The following is a 14,701-nucleotide window of genomic DNA, read 5'->3' on the forward strand; positions in this document are numbered from 1 at the left end:
TTTCTAACGATATCGCGTATGTGATCGTTCTACAAGAGGTGGTTGGTGACACGCATATCGAGAATATCGAAATGTTCAGTCTCTTCGATGCAAGTGTCATCCATGGATAATGGCAAGGTGCTTATATCTCCCTTTAACAATACAACACAACATTGAGTTCTCGAAGCATTAAATTCCAACCGGATTTTTATTTCCAATTGTACAATGCTGTTAAGGTCGGAATTAAATAAGCTTATCATATTTTGACGTTGCAGTTCCACATCCGAAGAAGAAGAATGTGAGTCTGAAAACAAATATGAAAAGCTGCGGGTACTATCATCAGCGAAACAGTGTATTAGATTAAAAGTTTCACATAGGAGATCACTAATAAAAATGAGAAAGAGTGTTGGAGATAGAACAGAGCCCTGGGGCACACCCGCATTTATTTTGCGGTTTTGGACCTATTGTTTCGAAAGCCGTACTGACGGTCATTAAGGCGCTTTCAATCTTCGAGATATTTCTTGAAATGGTAATTAATAAGTGTCTCCATGACCTTGGATAGATGGAACGTAATTAGAGGGTGAGGAAGATTCATCTTTTATCTGTCATTGAAAACAAGTGGAAGAATTCCTAATGGTTTTACAAATAACCAAACATTGGTACTGCCTTTGTAATTGCATTATTTTTTGCCGAAATGTTTGGTCAAGTACAAATTTTGTCCATCATATATGAGCCTTGCAGGCCTTCTTGGATTGCTTGAACCTTTCCCGGCTTTTCTAAGTAGAGTTGGCTTTAAAGCAATGGAAACTTATTTCCATACTTATAGCACTTCGGGTTTCCAGACCCAAGGCAAAATAGGGAGATACTGGGAGAGTGTACTACGTCAAACGGCTACAATCGCAAGAGATCGCCGTACTGAGTTTCAACAAACCACCGACAAGGAACCCCTGGTTTGGTGAAAAATGTTGGCAGGGAAACAATAGACACGCAAAGCGGAGCTGCGTGTGCGGGCTGTAGCGCTACCTTAAGTAAGTAAGTAAGAGCTGCTCATGAGCTCTACGAGCAGAAGAGACGACGGGAACATCGACTTCACAGAAGGAAAAAGGGAATGCGTGAGAAGCGTGCGGTCGACGATGTTGAAAAGTTTCAAAGCAGGGATGAAGTTTGAAAGTTTTATAAACAGGTGAAAAGGGATTTACAAGTTCACCAAAGGCTGCGAAGACGAAAGTGGAAACATCATAGTGGAATTGTAGTCAATGCTGAGCATATGGAAGGACCATTCTGCAGACTGTATAACGGCGACGACGAACTGAATTCCGCTGTCAGGCAGGATGATCCATTCAAAATAGACGACGAAAGCCAACAATCCCGTCCTCCCGATTTAGACGAAGTAAAGATTGCCATATCTAAGCTGAAGTCTATTAAAGGTGCTGGAGCCGATATGGCTTGAATGCCGAGCTCTTTAAGGCAACTGCAGATAAGTTGGTTAGGAGCATGCACCAACTTATCTGTAATATATGGTTGGAAGAAAGCATGCCCGATAAATGGAACCTCAGTATTGTTTGCCCGATCCTGAAAAAAGGAGACCCTCTAAACTGCACCAACTGTAAAGGAATCAGTCTACTTAACATCAATTACAAGGTTTTCGCTGCCAAAATATGTTAAAGCCCATCGTCGACAACCTGATAGGTCATTATGAGTGAGGCCTTAGACCAGGAAAGTCCACAGTCGATCAATATTTACATTTAGGAAGATCTTGAAAAATCCCAAGAACATCAAATCCACACCCACCATCTTTTCATGGATTACAAGGCCGCATACGACAACATCTTTAGGGACGAGCTGTATAGAGCCATGTCTAGTTTTGGCATCCCTGCCAAACTCGTCCGTTTGTGCAGGATGACCACGGAGAATTCACGCTGCTCCATAAAGGTTGGAAACAACTTAACATAACCTTTCGATTTCAAAAAATGTTTTAGACAGGGTGATGCGCTGTCATGCGATTTTTTTTAACATCGTACTTGAAAGAATAGTGCAGAGCTTCAACGTCAACACTAGAATCACTATATTTCAAAAGTCTGTCCAATTACTAGAATATGCTGATGATATTGACATAATCGGAAGAACTCTGCGTGATGTCAATGGGGCTTTAGTGAGTATTTAGCCAGAGGCGCCAAAAATGGGTTTAACGGTTAATGAGGGCAAAACAAAGTACATGCTTTCGTCAAGAAAGGTTCTACCCACCGCCGTCTTGGTCAAAACGTTACCATCGACAGACGTAACTTTGAGGTAGTCAAGGACTTCGTCTACCTAGGCTCCGCTGTAAACGCAGAAAACTGCACCAGTGTTGAGATCAAACGCAGAGTAACTTTTGCTAACCGCTGTTTCTTTGGACTAAGAAAGCAATTGAGGGGCAAAGTCCTCTCTAGAGCGACCAAAGTGTCCACATCATCCCCGCTCTGTTATACGGTTAAGAAGGTGGAAAAGAAGATGGAAAGACGAGCTGTACAGCTACGTAGACCTAGCCAGAAGGGTAAAGTCCAACGACTAAGATGGCTGGGTAACGTAAAGCGCATGGAAATCAATGTTCCGGCCTGGAAAGTCTTCTAATTCACACCCTCAGGACAGCGCAGTAGAGGAAGACCACTGATCAGGTGGCGCGGACAATTTGAAAGTGACGAAGAGACATCTAGCTAGGAACCGAGTCAGATGGATAAGTTTGTTGTGTAAGGCCCTAGTTCACAAAGGGCTGTAGCGCTACCTTAAGTAAGTAAGTATGCGTTTTCCTTAGGTCTGGTGTATTTGACTCTGTTCATGGTAAAAGCTTTCATTTCTAGGAGACACTTGTGATCATATCAGCGCTGGGTTCAACTTCACTATCGAGGATGCATAGTGACCAGTTTAATAAATTGAAATAATTATTGAGACCGTTCCAGTTGGCTTTCTCATATTGCCATATACATATAAAACAATGGTCAGATGTGCCTAGAGGAAATAGAACACTAATAGTGTACTTATCAGAGTCAGAGGTAGGAAAGAAGTGTTTGCTGCTCGACCTTCCACGTCCGATAGTTGAGTGGGCTCGTTGTTCTACTAAGTAAGGTGGTTCAACTCAGCGAAGAATTCAGAACACACTGCTTCGGGTGTTGTCTGGCCCGAGGATAGGACGAAATAATTCTTTGGATATTTATCCAAGAAGAAAGACTTAAGAAAGAAATAGTTTTTCTTCGTAGTTGCCAACACTTTTCCAAATTTAAATCCTTGTCCTAATTTTTGACCCATCCTTCATTACAATTACACAACAAAACTTTCCAGACTGTTATGATTTTTCTCACAATATTAATAGAACTGAATGTGTATGGAAGTGTTTATGCTTTGTTGAACGAACCAAGGGAGGACGACACACATCATGAAATCCTTTTCATGGAATTTAAATAATTCACTTTTCTAAGGAGATTTCTTAAGAATAAAATGAATAAGAAGACTTCTCGCATCAAATACATACACAGATATAGTATACTATACATATAATGATAAAGAAAGCGCAGCCAAGCAAAAGCTGAAGAAGAAGTAGAAGCTAAGGAAGAAGAAGAAGAAAAAGATACAATTTCTAGGAAAAGGATGACAAAACGAGCAAATATAATAGGAACAGCACTACACTATAGCAGCGCATCAGCAGAGAAGCAACAGAAGTAGCAAAAGCGCACACAAAAGATCCTTGAAATCTTAGGTACATTGGTGATGGGTAGAGTCCTTTTCGGTGGTGGGTGATGTTGTACCTTATAGAGATCTAGTCATACTCCTTTATATGTAGATATGCAATGTAAGTAGAAAGATGCATAACATTCGCTTACACATGACATTACCTTGGTTTGTAAATTAAATGGCACATTGTCAGAATAACGCGATGTTATACATGTAACGTAACGTTACGGTATCTAAGTTGATACGTACTGCTCTGTGTGCAGTAGTGGTGCTTCGGATGTTGCTTCTATTTGAGAGAAGGAATCACTAAAATGGCATGAATTTTGTACAACAAAGAGCCATTGCAGCAAAATATCCTTTCCCGTATCATAGAAGGAAGATTCTGTTTTTTTTTTTTTGTATCTGCTGCTGCTGGTGCATCCTTCCATTTATGTGCTCAATCTTATATATAGATATGTATATTTATGTATCGTTCATATGTATATATGCGGCAGCAAGAGGTGAAGTAAGGTTTTAAAAAGAAACTGTTAACAGATTGACATGTAAAACATAGTGTGTAGTACAGCTATAAGGTAGGTATAAAATGAAAGACATTTTTAGAGACGGAAGGACTCGAATAAAGTATTTGTATTTTTTGTGATATAAATGATGGAAAGGAAAAAGGACGGAATGAAATTCAAAATGGATTTTAAATTGAAATACTCTTTGGAGAGATATTTGAAATAATGTTGTAAGTCATAATATTATTAAAATATTTTGAAATATAGAGATCCATTTGATAACGGCAGGAATTTGAACTGATATGAGGAAATTCCACAGGAATTATTTATTTCAATAATTTTTGCTAAGGTTTAAATTGTAACATTTTAATTATAATAATGTTCTGTTCATATATGTATTTCAAATTCAAGGATATAGACAGATTCTTAGAATTGATTAAATGACTACAGAATCAGATACTGTTTTATTAATGCAGTGAAATTCTTGGAAGAAGATTATATCCTATCTTAATAACTTGGATATTTTTGAAGTGTGATATGTTTAAACATTTCTTTGTGCATATCAGAACTATCCATACTATCGACAAAGCTAATTAATTGCAAGAAGAATTAATATATTTAAATTGTGATATTTTAAAGACTTATCGATAATGAAATAAATGGAATTAAACCATTATTTTAATTTTAATAAGTTAATGAAGAAAGAATAAAAAAAAAACAAGGCCATATTATGAGACCTGCATCAAACAAGAACAAAAAGAACAGAGAAGGAAAAATGGTAATTGGGTCATATTTTAGATTAGGTTAGGTTAAAGTGGCTGCGGATACAGAATCCGTACACTTACGCCAAAAGAAATGACCCATTGTGATACCACTTGAATTTAGAGAATTACTCCTTGCAATTCGAACCATTTTGAGCTTTTTATAAAGCGAAAAAAAAAATATTTGATATCCGTTTTAGCTAGTTCACTTGGATTATCAAAAAAATAGTCTCCCAGAAGTCTTTTTTTAGTCCTTAGAGTGCTTTAGGTCCATTGAAGGCCATATGAGTTTTGTGGCTACTCACGTTGGTAAATTGTGCCACATAGAGTTTGTAATCATAAGAGCTGTTTCAATTCGCAGAAGTTTACATGCAGCTAACGGTATACCTATCTTCTCCCTTTGTTATGAATGTATGACGGTTCCATTTTTAGAGAGTTCATCGGCTCTAAAGTTTTCTGTGATGTTTTTGTGGCCCGGCACCCAATAGAGGTGAATGTTAAATTGCTTCGCCATCTTCCTCAGTTTTTGACGGGCGGAGAAGAAGGGAGGCCGAAGCCTTTATAAAGTTTTGAAGATTTATCTGTACTATTTGCAGCATTTTGGCTACAAATAGGCAGATCAACCTCCACCACTTTTAAATCCAGCTCACTCAGATCAAACGAAGAGGAACACAACAGTTCATTTTCTTCCTCACTGCAGATAACTTTGTCTATTATAAACTTTTGACATTTTCAGAAGAAGACTGTACCCTGTTACATCATCATCCACATCCAAGTATGGGAAGGTAATAGTAGCACTGAGACCACCTACGTCTTGCGACACAACTTCTGAAGAAGGTTGTGAAGGCTCGCATGAAGCGTCTTCCTCATCTTTTTTATAGATACGGAGCGTAATCGTCGCGAACCCGTATCTTATCACTCCCTTGTCTCACGCTAGAGAATCCGCAGAGTCCTTATTAATTACGACGATCGCACTTCGATAAAGACCCTTTGGTTCCTCCAATTTTTCAATCTTCCAGTCGAGACAACGGAGGTCCGAGTGGCTAAGCCTGATCATCTCATGGACATGAGGGTTCTATCGGGATCCATGCACGAGCTCGAAGCCTGCAATTAATATCTTCCTTTGTAACAACCTCGAGTTTTGCACCTTTCCAAACTTCGCCAAGCAATGCGAAAGCAAGCGTATTAAGATCGCGCTGACTCTGATCGTTACAAACGATTAGTTTGACGTGACCTTGATGCCAACCTCCTTCGCTTCTTACAGGCCGTGGACCCAAATACTCTCCCATGACTTTTAAGAAAGCCAGCCGAGAGCCCCAGTTTCACTCTCTGCCAACGGTCAGAGGTAATCGTGCCATCAATATTAGTCCTATCAATAACCGCAACCATGATTTTGTTGAGCTCAAAGTTTTAGTGAGAGGTACTATAGGAATGTTGGGAGTGCTGGTGTTTTGCACTTCGGGCTTTTTAGGCACGGGAGTGGACTCCTCCAAAGACCTTTGTCGCTTTGTCGTAGAGTCGCAGCTGGTCTTGGTTTTGGCTAGGTTGAATTCAGCACACTCAAACCTCTTGCTATGGATGGGATTACTTCCATCCCCCAATGTTGCACCAGGGGATTTTAAAATTATCATCGCATAACGACGCTGTTTGTATGAGATCCTAGGTTAGATGGTGGTCTTCCTAGTGGAGTCGTTATTCACGACGCTGCTTACACTACAGAGACTATCATTAGGAGCATCCTGGAGAGACTCTCTTTAGTAGTGGAAAGATAATGATTAACGAACTTTCCACAACCGGCCTGAGGAGGAGCTTTCGCCAAGGATACATCCTGTGCCGCTAGAGGATGGGCAATGACTTGGCACCATCCCTTCTCCGGTGTTTGACACCCGACGTTGTAGCCGAACTGCCACCCGGTTTAGATGGAGTACCGGTACCGATTTGAAGTTTTTGGTTTGTTTATTTTTTTTCATTGGGTTCCCACCAAAGGAGAAACCTTTGGTATAGGGACATGAAATCAAAAGAATTTTCCAAAAAAAACTGTTGCGTTTTAAAAATCCTGCGTTTTGGTCAGTTTGACCACATTAAAAGCTATCTTGTTTTAAATTTGGCAAGTAAACACAGAACACCATTGAAGGGGGAGAGATAACCAATCACTCAAAAGAGTTGGATTTTACAGTCAAAGTTAACAGTCTTGAAAAACGTTTTCCGATCATGTTATTTCTCGAAAAATTACTGAAATTGATTACCTATAGCTTGACGTTTAAATAACCTTAAGCATTTTTCTTTAGGTTACGTGAAGGATAAGATCTACAACAGCAGATATGGTGCTGCAATCGTAGCAATGGCAAGAATTTCGGTGATACTTCTTACTTGCGAAACATCAAATATCACTTCAGGATTAAAGAGAACTTGAAAAAAGTGGGTCCGGGAATTCCGTGCGTCTGTCTGTTTGTTATTGACTCTAAAGCCTTAACCTTTCGATTAATTGAATTCAAACTTGAAATCTAAAGTTCTTATCTGTTTCACAATAAATGTTTTTTTTGTAAGGCCAAACTTATCGATTCTGGTTCTTGCGAAATATACATACAATGCATTTTTTAAATTTTTTGAACAAGCTCTCAAATTGTCGCGATAATATTTGATACTCAAGACTGTCTAATTTTTTTTTTTAATTTATAAAAAAAAGTTTTTTTCAAAACAAATATGTTTTAATAAAACTTAAATGTTGAACGTAATTTATAAGTACTAAAAGATTTTTTTAATTAGCGAGGGTAGATATTGGAGCCACGTGGCATCCATTTTGTATTGGTGACATCTCACAGATCTTTTGTTTATTATTCACAATTGAACAGCACGTTCAAATGATAAAACTTTATTATCAAAATGATTGTTCGTTAAGGCAAACGTTGGGCGCATTGCTCCCATCTTACGGTGTAGATGGTGGCCCTTCACAGTCGACTCTTCAACTTTTGGTTGCCAAATTTGATACGACCGGTTCAGTAAACAATCAGCCAAAACCCGTTCGTTCAACAGGCAACCAATGCAATTTTGTCGTAGCGCTTTACTGAATTTTGAACTTTAGTTCTTAGAGTTCACTTTCACTATGGTGGAAAAATGTTATAGGTAGTGGCCAAAATTAGAACATTCCACACTCTGGTTAATAGCACTGTTAGTACATATTATATCGAAGTTGAGCTAGTCTAGCTTCATTAAATTGCAATTGCAATAGTCCATTGAAACAAGAGTTCGAATACTTTATTCAAAATTCAGCTTTTTGTGATTTTTGGGTCATAGGGGCGAATGGCCGGTTTCCCACCGTCGTCCCTTGGACTTCGCGGTCGCGGAGCGGAATTCAAACTGCCATTCCTTCCACTTAACATTTCTGTTTTCACTTGCCATTTTTACTTAGATTTAACTTTAACTTGTTTCCAATATTTTGTCTTAATAAAATTAACATCAATATCTAATTGGTAGAATTTTAAAATCCACCTTTTCTTCTTCTTACTTTTCTGTGTTGCCAAATCAAAGTCCGCACAGCACGAACGCGGATGAGAACATAGCAAAGCTGCTTTCTTTTATGTGGTTTGACTGATTGTCCCACAACAACCCACCGACGACAAGAGCACCGTCACAAAATGTCTATTTTGATTGAACTTATCTAAAAGTCCTTATTAACTTCCCATATGAAGTTAATGTAATGGGTCCGATTTGTCAAATTGAAAATTTTAATATTTGTCGACGTTTCAAGGTCCCTAGAGTCGAAATAAAAGATTTTTAGAAAGATGTCTGTGCGTGCGTGTGTACGTACGTTTGTACGTCCGTACGTTCGCGACGTGTTTTTCGTTCTCCATAGCTCAAGAACCAGAAGAGATATCGACTTCAAATAAATTTTGTTATACAGATAATAAGGCTCTCAAGATAATTGCGTGGGTGGTCTTTTTACCATAGCAGTTTGAAAAAAAGGTGAAAATTTTGGTTAACCCTAAATATCTTACGAACCAAAAACGCTAGAGACTTGAATTAAATTGTATATAATATATTGTAACGTGATACCAAATACGTATATTTTGTGAAAAAAAATCAATACAACTGTTTTTTTTATAAATCAATGAAACTAAAAAAAAATTGTCACCTCCAAAATTTTACTACTGAAATATGATTTCATTTCTTAAACAATTTTGTGCAACGAAGAATAATGTTTTTGACATCTGATAAAATTTTGAGAAAAATCGAATTGACAGTTTTTTTTTTATAAAAAATAAAAATCTAAAAAAAAATTACTCAAAGTTCGTAAAAATTTAATATCGATTCAAAGATCTTTTTAAAAACTTGTAATTTAGGCTTCAAGCTTATTTTATCTTATAACAAATATTGTTTTCAACATTTTGAAAAATGTTGAGAAAAATCGAATTGACAGTTTTTTTACAAAAAATAAAAACCTAAAACAAATGTAGAAAAGTTGGTAAAAATTGATTTTCGACTCAAATACCTTTTCAATATTTTGAGATATTGGCTTTAATTAACTTTTATCTTTCAAAAAATCTTGTTGTCAACAATCAGTTAAAGTTTGAAAAAAATTGAACTGACAGTTTTTTTTTACAAAAAATTAAAAACCGAAAAAAAATTAACAAAAGTTGGTAAAAAATGATTTTCGACTCAAATATCTTTTAAAAACTTTGAGATAATAGCTTCTTACTAATTTTTTCTTATAAAAGGTATTGTTTTCAACATTAAGACAAAGTTTGAGAAAAATCGAATTGACAGTTTTATTACAAAAAATAAAACTCTAAAAAAAAAGCAATACTAAAACTTAGTAAAAATTTACTTTCGGCTCAAATAGCTTTTCAAAAATTTTATATATTGGCTTCAAACTTATTTTTTTTTACAGAAAATATTGTTTTCGATATTCAGTAATTTTTATATAAAATTCCAACATTCCGTTTTTTCATAAAAATAAAATCTAGAAAAAATAGTACGCATATTTGGTAAAAATTGATACAAATCGACAGACGGGATGAGAAGTTATCAGTGTGGGTCGCATCCCAGCCTCTTTTTTTATTACAATTTGTTTCTTATAGTCATTTGAAATAAAAGCTTAAAATAATAATAATTATGTTTTAATATGTTAAATTACTTAATTACTTTTTGAAAACAACGTTAGTGAAGCGGTCAGCGTCAACAACGAGCGTTGCATTTCTTATGGCCCAAATTGAACCCTATGAATGAAAGTTTCAAATGAATATCACAAGGTCCGAAAATTTTTTTTGAAAATGACATTCTTTGGGAACAATGTTGGTTCGGGAAATTTGTCAAGCTTTATTTCAGTCTTAAAAATGTGTTCCACATAATTGGCCTGAGATATTTTCAAATCATAGTTTTAGCTAAGTACTCTCTGCTTCCTTTCAACTTTTTAGTGTGGGTGTAAACACATTGTTCAAAGCTTTGAAAATCAGATTTCCACAGAAAGTGTTTTCATTAACTGTTGACAGCTATATAAAATATTGCACGCAATTTAAATCACAATGAAATTTCCGGTAATCAATGTTAAAGTTTTCTATTTCAAAATAATATTTTATAATGTTCGGGCCCGTTTCGGTAATTAGTTTTTCTTTGGAAATTTGTTCCTTAATTTTATGCCATTAATGATTTTATCAATTATTATTAACAAAAATACCTAAATTTTGATTTTCAAAATCAATATATTAGTACACATACTTAACCCCTAGAAGACAAAGCACATAGACCTTTAGGTTTTGATGAAGGTAAACATAATTGTATTACCCGGTATTTCTAGGAAAACTAAGTTTCCCATTCACAAATATCTGGAAACCCAACTTAAGGGTTTCATGCTTAAAAACATAGGTATACCTACAATATACTCCCATATTGCACTGATGATGATGATGCTGATGTTATGTCGCGTAGCTACTGGCAATATTTATGCTCGTTAATAGAATTTACTCTCACTCTAAAGCATCACAATGTGAATATCCTTCCGGAATTCTATATACACTACTCACGTATACATAAATACCTCCACCTCCATTATTGCGAACTAAAGTTTAACTGACAAATTCAGGGAAAACGTAATTTAACTAATTAGTTCCGATCGATGGAAATGAAACAAAAACAAATGGAAATTCAACCCGCACAAACTCCCAAAAACAATAATAATACAGTTACAGTTATACCAACATATAGGAGCGGTATATGTAGGTTTATCCTTGAGCAGAAGTAACAAAATTTAATTAGATACTTCATGGTAGTTCTTTTTACCACCCAATAACCTCCCTGAATTCAATAAATCGTAAAATTAAAATTGAGAACAAAAGTTGAAAAAAACGGAATAGAGCAAAAAATAAGGATGAGTGAAGGACGAAAAAGTCCTCCAAGCACTCTACAATGTATTTCGAACAGTTATACTGCTGCAGTTCCGGAAAGAAGTGCACTTTTTTTTGTCAAAGGATTTTACTTAATTCTTTTAGCTGGTACTTTGGAAAGGACTAAAGTGAGGTAAAATTGCATTCAAAGGACATTTCCTCGGGTTATTTGCTAGTTAAGGCATTAAGATGTTATTTTTTTGTGTGGAATCACCATGATGCACTGCCTCGAGACGAAAATGAACAGAGCCGAGGGAGAGAGACCTAACCAAACTAGGTACCTATCCTGTTGTTGGGTGGGTCTGAGTAGTAGTGGCCTGGTGAGTAAGGCGATGTGGATAGGGACCATAGTCTGAACAACAAAGGAGTGTGCAGATGAAGAGTAAGAGTCCTTTTTGATTTATTCGCTCGAAGAGATTTGTTGATTTCAGGTCCAGTTTCAGGACTTCAAGTCGAAAACGTCGTCGCTCTCTCGCTGAGAGCTAAGGACGAAAAATTAAATTATGAAAAAGTACCGAAAGGCAAAGAAGACGAAGTAGAATCTGAGAAAAAAAAAGTTAAATACACACAACTATGTATGTAGTGTAGGTGCTTCTAGAATCCTTGATGATTTCTGGTTCATATTTGGTGGTGAGTGAGTGAAGGAGAATAGAATATAACTGTAATGTACACAACTTTTTTTTTGTTATGATTTTTCATTTCAATTTGATCCTTTTCTCCATTTCTTGTGTTAGTTCTCCTTGCCCCCTCAGTGCTCAGTTTTAGCTCGTCATTGTATATAGTCCTAGGAAAATCCATCATCCATCACCGGTATAGCGAGTAAATATCCTTTTCGTTTTCGTTCACTTTTCGCTCTTATCCTTCGAGAGCTAAAAATGTCAACACATTCAAACTAATTAAAAATCCAATTTAAATGGTAAACATTGGGAGGCAGTTGAGAGAGTGGCAGTTGGAAAAAAAGGACTCGTAACGTAACTTCTAACCGAACAACAAGGAAAAAAACAACAACAACAGCAACAGCAAGCACAGAACCAAACATTAGAAAAGTAGCAGATTGAAAAGGAATCCTGAAGATGATTTCACTAGAAAAATAATGCTCAGGCGAGCGTGTTGGCTTGGGAAAACTATCCGTTTGGATGAACGAACAAACGGACGTGAACGTGGACGCGATGTCGATGTCGATGTAGATGCGCCGGTCGTGAAGTCGGTTGGAATGTTACGGTACAGATTGCAGGTGAATGACGATGACGAAGGTATGTAAATAAGAAAACACCAACTTTGGCTGACGGACGATGGATGGAGAACGACGGCTACGACGACGCCACGTCAGACATTTGGAATCGGTTAAGCGGATAGCAACAGTAGAAGTGGCGTTATTCTAAATTCAACTTGGAGATTACATTTTTTTTACACTGCCAACTTCTTGAGAAGTCGTCATCATCATCTGAGGGGGTGGTACGTTACTCTCCCTACGTACAAGGATATTTTTTATATCTGCGTTGCGAAGGTTTCGCGTACTTACTACACAGGAGCAAAAAGAATAAAAAAGCTCTTGAAAAGGGCTGAGAAATGAGATGAATTTCCCTACTTCAGAGGAAAAAGGTGATCACAATCGGTGGTGGTGGTGGTGGTGTGGAGGGCATGAGACCGTACGTGCTGTCGGTGTATAACACACAGACCAATCGCAGGAAATAAATTAATTGCGCCATTCGCAGGAACATTGCTCAAGGCTTTTATGGTAGCGATAGGGTTAGAGTATCAGCATAGGAATAGGTGTTGGTTATCTTCTGTGTGTAGGTATAAACATGTATACATATAGCAAGGACTAATAAGCGAGATGATGAGTGGAATTGTTGGGTAGCTGTGGGTGCAATTAATAATTCGCAACTTAAATAAACGAGGGACGCACAACCGTTTGATGTGAAAAGTTTGAAAAATTATGGAATAAGACTGATTTAAGAACGCAACGGAACAGGAGTAGATTCCATTCAAGTTTATCTGCATAGATGTTATGCCCTATTTTAAAAGTAATTAAATTCAATTTGTTTGGGTGTTATGGTATAAGTTAATCATATTTTATATTGGATTATTTTTAACGATTTTTGAAAATTAATTTAAATAAGTAAAGTGCAAGCTAATTGATAAATGCTAAGATTCCGCAGATTTGAACAAAACGTGTTAAAAAAGCTTAAGGACTTAAAAGTCCCGAACAGAAATTAACAACTGGTAAAATTTATCTGATTTAATTTCGGACGGATTAAAAATACTTCTACATATGATCGCCAAGTTGAAGTCTGCGAAAAGTTGAGTTCTTGTGCACGGCCAGGAATAGACTGCCCCCGGATCTGATATACACTTTCAAGTACCGTGGCGATTTTCTTGTACAGGTGTTGTTTACTGAACCAGTCGTTTCAAATTTGACCACCAAGCGTTGAAGATTCTACTGTAAAGGGCCACCACGTATACCGTTAAATGGATGAATTGCGCGTAACGTTTGTGTTAACGAACACTCATTTTCATAGTAAAGTTTTATCATTTGAACGTGCTATTCAATCGTGTAACTTGTCATGATGATTTTATTTGACTGAATCATAAACAAAAGATTTGACAGATATCACCAAATCAAAATGGCCGCCACAGGGTACCAAAATCTACCCGAGCAAATTTAAAAACCCTATAGTTGACGCAACAGCAGTTGGATTGTCCTTTGATACAATTGTCATGATGTCAGTCAAAAAATCTTAAATATCCGTTTTTATTAAATTAAATAAAATAATAAAAGTGCGTATACGCCCAGTGGACAATTGCATTCTTTTACATAAAATTTACATTTCGTAGAAATAAAGAACGTTTATTGAACAAAATGAACGTCAAAAAATAATTTTCGCAATGATATTAATTCCATAAGGAGTTGGAGAATTAAATTGTATAAATCCTTAAGGTTTTTCCAAAAAGAGGTTTTATTTTGAATAGACCGATTTTAGGGCAGCTGTAACTTTAAGACTGTCATATTTTTAAGCATTTGACAATTGAAAACTAGGTTTTTACTTCAAAATAAAATAATAGAGTAATGGCAGCGATAGAGAGGACCTACAGTTTATATCCCAAATCTAAACGGCTAATTTAAGAACGAGTTACTATTGGAGAATTTTTCAATTCCTTGCAAAAGACAGTGCCCTTGAAAAAAGCTTTATATAACACGGGGGGGGGGGGAATCGAACCCAAGACCTCTCGCATGGCAGTCCAACGCACTAACAATCATGACACGAGTACCCAAATTGTTGAAATTCGCCACAAAAAATGTGAACGTAAAAGCTTAAGCACTTTTGGGCCTTTTGGACATTGGTAAAGCATATTTTGGCCGTCAATAAAAATT

The sequence above is a fragment of the Eupeodes corollae genome, chromosome 2 (assembly GCF_945859685.1).
Source record: "Eupeodes corollae chromosome 2, idEupCoro1.1, whole genome shotgun sequence".
NCBI classification, from domain to species: domain Eukaryota; kingdom Metazoa; phylum Arthropoda; class Insecta; order Diptera; family Syrphidae; genus Eupeodes; species Eupeodes corollae.